General features: G+C 40.6%; 1 protein-coding gene across 3 annotated transcripts in view; it reads left to right on the top strand.

Moving 5' to 3' along the window:
• The first annotated feature begins 2,447 nt into the window (after positions 1 to 2,447).
• CUL4B (cullin 4B) overlaps positions 2,448 to 8,821 on the top strand; it is a 44,002-nt gene continuing 37,628 nt past the window's right edge. For all 3 annotated transcript variants that reach the window (XM_070258352.1, XM_070258350.1, XM_070258347.1), the window contains exon 1: positions 2,448 to 2,617. The gene's annotated coding sequence lies outside the window, so the exon portion shown is untranslated. The remainder of the gene's footprint in view (positions 2,618 to 8,821) is intronic.

Raw genomic sequence — 8,821 nt, 5'->3', positions numbered from 1 at the left:
CCAAGTCTCCCCTTTGGTTCATTTTCACTTATTTGTTTTTTAATAAATTCTTAAAACTTTTTACTGACAAATAACATACAGAAATGCACAAATGACAAGTGTATAGTCCAGTGAATTGTCACAAGCAGAACCAGCTGCACCATGAGCATCCAGAGCTCTCTGGTTCAGTTTCTACAAAGAATAAACTTCTTTGCCGGGGTAACACACATGAAGCACTTAGAACAGTCCATGGCATATTGTGAGTGCGTCTACTAGCGCTAGCTATTATCACTCAGTCACTTGTCCCTCTGCTTTCCATCTCCACAGATTGTGCTTTCATGTAACATTTATCTCTTAGTTTCATGGAAAGTGGAGTCTACATTCCAGTTTCACTTTTCCTTATTGTTTTAGGGTGATTTCTGTGCTTCAGTTCTCCTTACAAAATTTTTAATTTTTATGTAGGCTTATCTGTCAATGGATGGCCAAAAGGCATTGGATAGAAATCAGCAACTATTCCTTATAAAAACGCTAAGTACAATGGAATAGAAGAGAATTTTCTAAACACAGTAAAGAGCATCAAAAAGCCATGATGAGCAAGCATCATAATTAAGTCATTTCCCACGAAATTCAGGAATAAGGCACAACATTCCCTATAGTGTTTTGAAGGTTCTGAAATGTAATAAACTAAGAAAATGAAATAAACTGTATTAAATTTTAAAGGAAGAAAGAGAAAAAGAAAAAAGTTTAATTATTTGATATGATTATATGCATTGAGAATCCAAGATATGCAATTTAAAAACTATTAAAACTAAGAAGTCCATGTAGTGGACATCTGCTGTTTTGGTTTTCCCAGCATTCCTTTCTCCCCGCTTCTGGTAACAGCACACTCTCCTCCCTTTAGCGATCTGCTCCTTCTTCACTGTCCTTTCAATATAGCCCTGGTGGGACAGGCCAAGATAGTACCTTGCCCCATTCCCCCTCCACACACACTGCTGGGCACCTAACCCAGGATGGCGAATCATAATATCAAACCCTGCTGGACACAGTGGCAGCTCTAAGGGGTAGCCATGTGACCCAGGCAAGAAATATAAGAACTTCCTCAGAATATTTCAAATCAGAGGTAAGGAAGTAGCTTTCTCTTTTCTTTGCCTCTTGGACTGTAAGGATGTAGTTGGTAGCCATGTCACTACCACGTGGAAAAGTTTTAGTGAATGAGGCAATACAGAGAAGTAAGAAGCTGAGAAGAGAGATGAAGAGATGAGTGAAAGCCTAGATACATTTGAGTCTCTGGATTCAGGTGTGTCTGTGATCTGCCCTGTCATTCCCAGTTATATAAACCAATAAACTCCATTTTCCTCTTAAGCTTATTCAAGTTGGGTTTCTGTTACTTGCAAACAAGAGTCCTAATACAAGCTGGATGTAAGATAAATGTACAGAATTCCATAGCTTTCACTTTTTCTTTTTTTGAAGTATTATAAAGTAGCTCCCTTTTGTTTTATTTTCCAACACTTACTATGAAATTTTTTCCAAATACCATATGATTTCACTCATATGTGGATAAGGAGAACAGATTGGTGGTTACCAGAGAGGAAGGGGGCGCGGGTAGGGCAAAAGCAGTAAAGGGGCACATATGTATGTATGGTGATGGATAAAAACTAGACTACTGGTGGTAAACACGATGCAGTCTATACAGAAACTGAAATTTAATAATGTACACCTGAAATGTACACAATGTTTTAAGCCAATATGACCTCAATAAAATAATTTTTTTCAAACATACAGAAAAGTTTAAAGAATTCACAGTGAACATCAATATACCCACCACATAGATTTTACAATTAACATTCTATTATTATATTCCAATAGCTTTGTTTTATTTTGGCGATAATAGAAAGGGGGGGGGGAACGTATTCCAGTCACAATAGTGGAAAAAGATATGTGAGAAACACCACCCGGCACAGACAAATAAAACCCGCACAAAATTCTGCTCTGTCTAAACGAAGGACCAGGAAAGGAGTAACCAGGCAAGACGGAAAATTACAGATAACCGACTCACTCTAGCCAAATGCCACAGAAAAAGTGCGGCGCCACCCTCATCCACGCCTGCAATGGCGGAGTGGGGCTCCCAGATCTCCGCCCTCAGCGGTCTACAACGAGGCGCCCATCCCCATCTCCCCCATCCCACCCCTTCCCCTCAGTGGAGACCACGTGGGGAGCCTGACACCTTCCCCCCCACCCCCAGGTGTCGGCGTAGTATGCCAGTCTTGGCACAGAACAACCTTAGCTGACCTGCCGATGTCCCAGAGATGGTACTACTACAGATAGAATAACCTAGAATTTGGGAAATGTATCGATATCAGACGGTTTTGAGTTTTCCGGCTTTTTCACTTTTGGCGCCAACCAGGCCCCTGTTAGTCGAGTGGGGTTTCCCCTGAAGGGATTGGTCAGATCTGCTGTCAATCATCCTTGAAAGCCGTTAAAAGCACAGGAAAGCCTCCACGAGCACAAGTCAGCCTTAAGAAAGGGCGTGTGTTGGTAGCGTGTTTGCGACAGGTCTTCTTCCGAGCCCTGAGGTTTCGAGATCGGACTAGATGGAACGACGGCAACAATAACAAATTCTGCTGGTCCAACTGAAGCGGTAAGTTCAACACCCTCCAGATTGAGAAACGCGGGGAGGGTGTCCTTTAGGAACTTAGTAAACGTGCGCGTGCTTTCGGGCTAAGAGACCCTAAGCAAAGCCGCCTCTTCAGGCAATGTTAAGTTATTCTCCGTGTTGTGCTTCCTTTCGTCATTCTCAGCTGTTTAGAAGAGGTATGTTAGAAGTTACAGCCTTTATCTACCCGCAGTGTGGAGAATTTAGGGAAAAGCGTGTTAGAGCCGTAGTTACCTGTCGAGAAATCTCTCCTCGGCAAAGTGGTGACCACAGGAGGACCCTCAACAACCCTAACACTGTAGGTGATGAAGAGGCCAAAACAGAAGATAGGGACCTGGTCCAGCTCACATGTGAGATCGTACTTTGGCAAACCCTCCGAAAAAGCTGGAGGAAACTTTAAGGGGAGTCTATTTCTCGACATTTAAGCTAGCGGGGGCGCAAGCCATCGTAATTTAAAAGGAAACTTAAAAGAGCATGTCATACTTCCAGTTTAAATTGTTAGTCTGAACAAATGTGTTTTTCTCCCCAAATTAGCTTTAATCAGAAGAAAAATAAAAAACAGAGCCATAACCACAAGGGATAACAGGGAAGGGTATGATTCGCAGGCCAAAATTTTGAGAATTTTCTTGAAGATATGAAAGAAATAGGATAAAATTGGTTGAGAAACCAGAGTCAGTGAATCCATAACAGTGTACAGATATGGGAAAGGTCTGCGGTAAAAGGGAATTCTCTGTTTTCTAACATAGTCCCCAAGTGATAGATGAGGGCACAGTGATCTGGGTTGGGGGATGGGAGTGATGCTGGGGCCAACTCAGAAGACAACGGAGAGTAAATGAACTTGTCAAACTTAGATTTAAGTCCAAATGATTGTGAAGAATGTGTATAGGATGCTTGAGTAAATTATGAAGAAATTATTCCTAAAAAGATCAAGCCTAATGAAACCATTAATAAAAAATTAATAGCAAAATGGAAATAAATTTCTGGAGAGAGGATTGGTGTTAGAGGATGGTAGTAAAGATGGGACTTCTGCTTTTGCTTTGTTATGGTTGTTTTACAGTGAGAATGAATTCATGTAATATTTTGGCAAAAACTTTAAAGTTTGGTAATATTTAGCGTTGCTGGGGGCCAACCCGGTGGTGCAGCAGTTAAGTTTGCAGGCTCTGCTTCAGTGGCCCAGGGTTCACCAGTTCAGATCCTGGGTGCAGACCTAAGCATGGCTTAGCCATGCTGTGGCAGGCGTCCCACATATAAAGTAGAGGAAGATGGGCACGGATGTTAGCTCAGGGCCAGTCTTCCTCAGCAAAAAGAGGAGGATTGGCAGCAGATGTTAGCTCAGAGCTAATCTTCCTCAAAAAACAAAGAAACAATTTAGTGTTGCTCATGGTGTGAGCATTTAGCAGTCATTCTTTTTTTTTTTTTTTGAAAGATTTTTTATTTTTTTCCTTTTTCTCCCCAAAGCCACCCCCTCCCGGTACATAATTGTATATTCTTAGTTGTGGGTCCTTCTAGTTGTGGCACGTGGGCTGCCGCCTCAGCATGACTTCATGCGTGATACCATGTCCGTGCCCAGGATTCGAACCAACAAAACACTGGGCCGCCTGCAGCGGAGCACGCGAACTTAACCACTTAGCCACGGGGCCAGCCCCTTAGCAGTCATTCTGAAAGTGGGAGTGTATGCACAATATTTCTGAAGAGAAATATGGCAATCTATCAAAATTTTAAATATACCTTCTCCTTGACCCAATTCTACTTCTTCAGATATACCCTCATAAATACTTTTACACATTCACAAAGATTTATGTTACAGGATGTTCACTGCTGCATGTCTGTAGTAACAAAAAACTGGAAATAACCAAATATCCAAAAAAATAGGGGCGTTTAAATAAAGTGTGGTGTGTGTTTGTAGCCCTTAAGAAAGAATATGTACTGTCATAGGAAGATCTCCAATGTATATAAGTTTAAAAAGCAAATTGTAGAGCTATATGTACAGTAATGATACCATTAAAAAAATACCAAAGCTTCCTGTTTGTATATAAACAAATGCATATGTACGTAAATGTTGAGGAAGGATACACACAAAACTTAACAGTGAAAGGGACACTTCCAATTTTTATCCTATATTCTTCACTACCGTTTGTTTTTTTTTACAAGAATGTTTGTCTGTTATTTGTATGAGTAAACAAAATTAAAAGATAACCATTAATAGAATGTAAATAGTATGTAGAGTTTCCCAACCACTAATAGTTGAAAAAAAGGAAATTCAGTCAGTCCAGCAAAAGTAAGGAAAGGGAAAAAGAAACAATAATAACGTGTGATAAATAGAACTTTTAAAAAAGTGACATGAATATGTAGTACATCCATATAAAGTATATTATGCTGCCCTTCAAAATGGTGAGGTAGATTTATGTATACTGACAAGGAAAGATGTCCATGATATAATATTATGCAAAAAAATTAAAGTTACAGAACAATTCATATAGTATGATTCCTTTTTTTTAAAGCAAAAACTCTGTGTTGCTAAATGTATAGAAAAAGATCTTTAATTAGCAAATTGTTAACTGAAGTTACCCTTGAGGAGTGGGTTTTGTTTGGGCAGCAGGGAGTAAGGGGTGATGTCACCTGATTCTGTAGTCAAAAGTTGTTGAGACCTGGACATTTCTAGATGTACGGCTGATCATATTACTCCCTTCCCTGCTTGAAACCCTTCAGTGGTGACCCATGACCTGCCGGATCGAATGCAAACTCTGGAGCATGGCATACAGTGGTCGGCATGACCTGAAACCTGCCTGCCTCTCTGTCTTCATCTCCCGCTGTACCCACCACTGGCCTGCTGCGTGTCAGTGACCAGCATAGTAATATTTGCATTCGCTTAAATGGGCCATGATTTTTCTCATACGTCCATGTCTTTGTACACACTGTTCCCTTTTTCAGGTAACCTGTAGGTCTGCAGATCTCACCATCCTGATACTGTAAATTAAGTTCAGATTTGTAATAATTAATAATACAGATTACAACAACTTTAAGTCCCCATCTTGTGGACCATGGAAAGTTTATTTTTCTACCAGGTTGGAAACTTTTTATTACATAATTTTAATACATATGAAAGAATATGTGTGACAGCTTATGGAGCATTAGAATAAAACAAACATCCATGAACCCATCATCAGCTTAAGAACTAGAACATGCTTTTGAATCTACCTAAATTCTCCCCCCTTGCTTCCCCAAGAGCAATCCCCTATCCAGGATTTTGTATTTATTATTTCTCTTCTATATTTTAATGGTTTTACCACATTATATATCCATAAGTTTTCCTTTTTTCTTTCTTTCTTTTTTTTTTTTTTTTTGGTGAGGAAGATTGGCCCTGAGATGACATCTGTTGCCAATCTTCTTCTTTTTGCTTGAGGAAGATTGTCCCTGAGCTAACCTCCGTGCCAGTCTTCCTCTATTTTGTATGTGGGATGCTGCCACAGCATGGCTTGATGAGCAGTGCGTAGGTTCACACCCGGGATCTGAACCTGCAAACCCTGGGCCACCACAGCAGAGTGCATAAACTCAACCACTATGCCAATGGGACTGCCTGAGTTTTCCTTATTTTTGAGCTTTACAAAAAGGTTAGCAAATTGTATATATTCTCCTCTGATTTGCTTTTTTTATGTAACTTTATTTCTGTGATTTATGCATGTAAGCAGTAATTCATTTTTCAATGCTGTGTAGTATTTTGTTGCATGAATATGCCACAAATTATTTAGCCACTTTATTGAAGAATAGTCTCTTGCCATTCTTTGAAGTCTGTATCAAAGGTGATGAGGACTAGGAACAGAAAATCCTTAGCATGTCTTTTTTTAAGTAATTTTACTGGGATTATAATGGTTTGTAGCATTTGTAATTTCGAGTATACATTGTTTATTAATCTTAGCATGTTTTAAATCACTTCCTCCTTTGTGCCATCGGTTAATATTTTCATATCCCTACTTTTAGCACTTAGTATATTCAAGGGCAAGGATTAGCAATTTTTTTCCTGTAGAGGACTAGATAGGAAATATTTTAGGCTCTGTGGTCCATATGGTCTGTAGCAACTACTGAACTCTGTTGTTTTAGCACAAAAGCAGCCACAGAAAATATGTAGATGAATGAGTATGGCAGTGTTCCAATAAAACTTTCTTTATAAAAACAGGCAGCTGGCTAGGTTTGGTCCACTGGTTGTCATTTCCCAAACCCTGCTTTAGTTCATCTGAATTCCTGTAGCATTGTCCAGTATTGTCTTATCATCTTGTTTCCCATGCCTCCTCCCCCGCCCACCCAAACCCCCAGCCTTCTGTGATTCAGAGCTCCTCTATCTAAGGATGAGCCCAACCTGTAAGTCCAACTCCTGAACCAGTGTGGCTCAAAGCAAGAATTATCAGTAGCCCCAGCTCCAACAGCCAAGTAGGGTATAGTAGTAAGGGCTGGTGCTAAGGGGCCTAGGAATTGCTGCACCAGATTTGAGACTGGGATGCTGCCTTGATTTCCCTCTTTAGCACTCCAGAGTTTCTGTTTAGGACTGAAACTATTCCCTGAGAACTAGCCTCCTTGCAATTTCCCGAATATGCCTTATTCTCTCTCACCTTCAGGATTTTGTGCCCCCTGCTCACTCCCACACCCCTTGCCTTCAATTCCCACTTACCCTCAGGGATTTAAGTGGAATTACTTTCTCTGGAAGCTATTCTTAATTCCCCACCCCGATCCTTTCTCCACCGCACTCTGCCTTCCTCGGCTGGCTGTTCAGGTGTCTCTCCTCTGTGTTCCTATAGCAGCCTTTATGGCTCCGTCCTGTAATGGTCTGCCTCACCCACTAGGCCAGTTGAGAACTGTGTCAGGGCAAGGGTTGTCTTTGTACACTCAGTGACTGGATCAGAAGGGTTCTCAGGCAAGGTTTGTTCAGTATTTGCCTGGATTTGGCTAGAAGGAGCTGATTTCTACTTCCGGTGAAGATCAGCCTGACTGAAGGTCCAGCCAGGGAATGGACTAATTCTCTAGAAGTAAACTGCCACTTGAATGTGCATTGCTTGCTCCTGTGTCCTGCCTGCTTGATGATGGCTTGAACTGAATCCAAGCTTGGTCTCCTTTTGGGCACCGTGATTTGGCTCATCTCAATAAAGGAGTTATTTTATTATTCATTTTTTTCTCCTGGTGAGTGGGGCTCTGAACTTCTTTTCCTAACTTTTCTATTACTTGAGACAATTTTATAGCATGTCTCCTTACTAAACTGTAAACCGTGGGAAATACTATATTTGGAGTTAGAGAAAAACTTTAAGTTTGGTTTAAGTCTGTGTGCTTTACGACTTTGGTGGTGTTCCAGGCCTTCCCTGAGCCTGTTTCTCATCTGTAAAATGGGGATGGCAGTTGACTTCTCACAGTGTGGTTAAGAGGATAAAATAAGATTGCGTGTGAAAGTCCTTTGAAAAACTGTAAAATCAACTGCACATGGAATTTTGTATTAGTTCTGTATTCCCTTATGACATCTAGCACCGTGCCTTGCCCAGGGTAGTTGCTCAATACATTTTTGTTGAATGACCAAATGAATTGGCAAGAGAAATAATGCTATTGGTGGGAATAAAGGACATCTAATAGAATCAAGGAAAAACAGAGCGCTTGGCAATAGAAACATCCATATGATGAGTGATAATTCAGAAGTTGGGCATTAATGGATAGCTCCAAACTTACATTCCCAACGTCTGCTCTCTGTTTTTCTTATAAAAAATATTTAAAATTCTTTTTAACATGATGTCGGCAGTAAGGATAAGCTGTCAAACTTGACTAGATCTTAAATACTTAGTCATCACAAAGCAGGATTGGCCCCAGGCAATGTTGTGAGGTCAGCAAAATGTACTTTCTCCCCTTACATTGCAATGCCTATTCCTAGTTCTGTTTACCTCCAGGCATTTAGGACTTTTGTATTATCCTTTGTTCCCAAGAAGCGTTTACCTTAAAGGGTCAGGAACTAAGTCTCTCTGGACGATTTGCTTTTGAAAACAGGATTCCTAGAGAAGGAGGCTATTTTATCAAAGAGAATTAATAAATAATTGTGAAATTTCGGGCATTAAAGGGAATACAAAGGCTTATGAACCCCATTCAAATCACAAAGGTATGTACTTCACCTACAGCTGTGGTCCCTACCCCGGAGGTGCGGAGAATCACCTGGAGAGCTTC

The sequence above is a fragment of the Equus caballus genome, chromosome X (genome assembly GCF_041296265.1).
Source record: "Equus caballus isolate H_3958 breed thoroughbred chromosome X, TB-T2T, whole genome shotgun sequence".
NCBI lineage: Eukaryota > Metazoa > Chordata > Mammalia > Perissodactyla > Equidae > Equus > Equus caballus.
The sequence above is the reverse complement of the archived record's forward strand: the minus strand, read 5'-3'. Positions and strand labels throughout refer to the sequence as shown.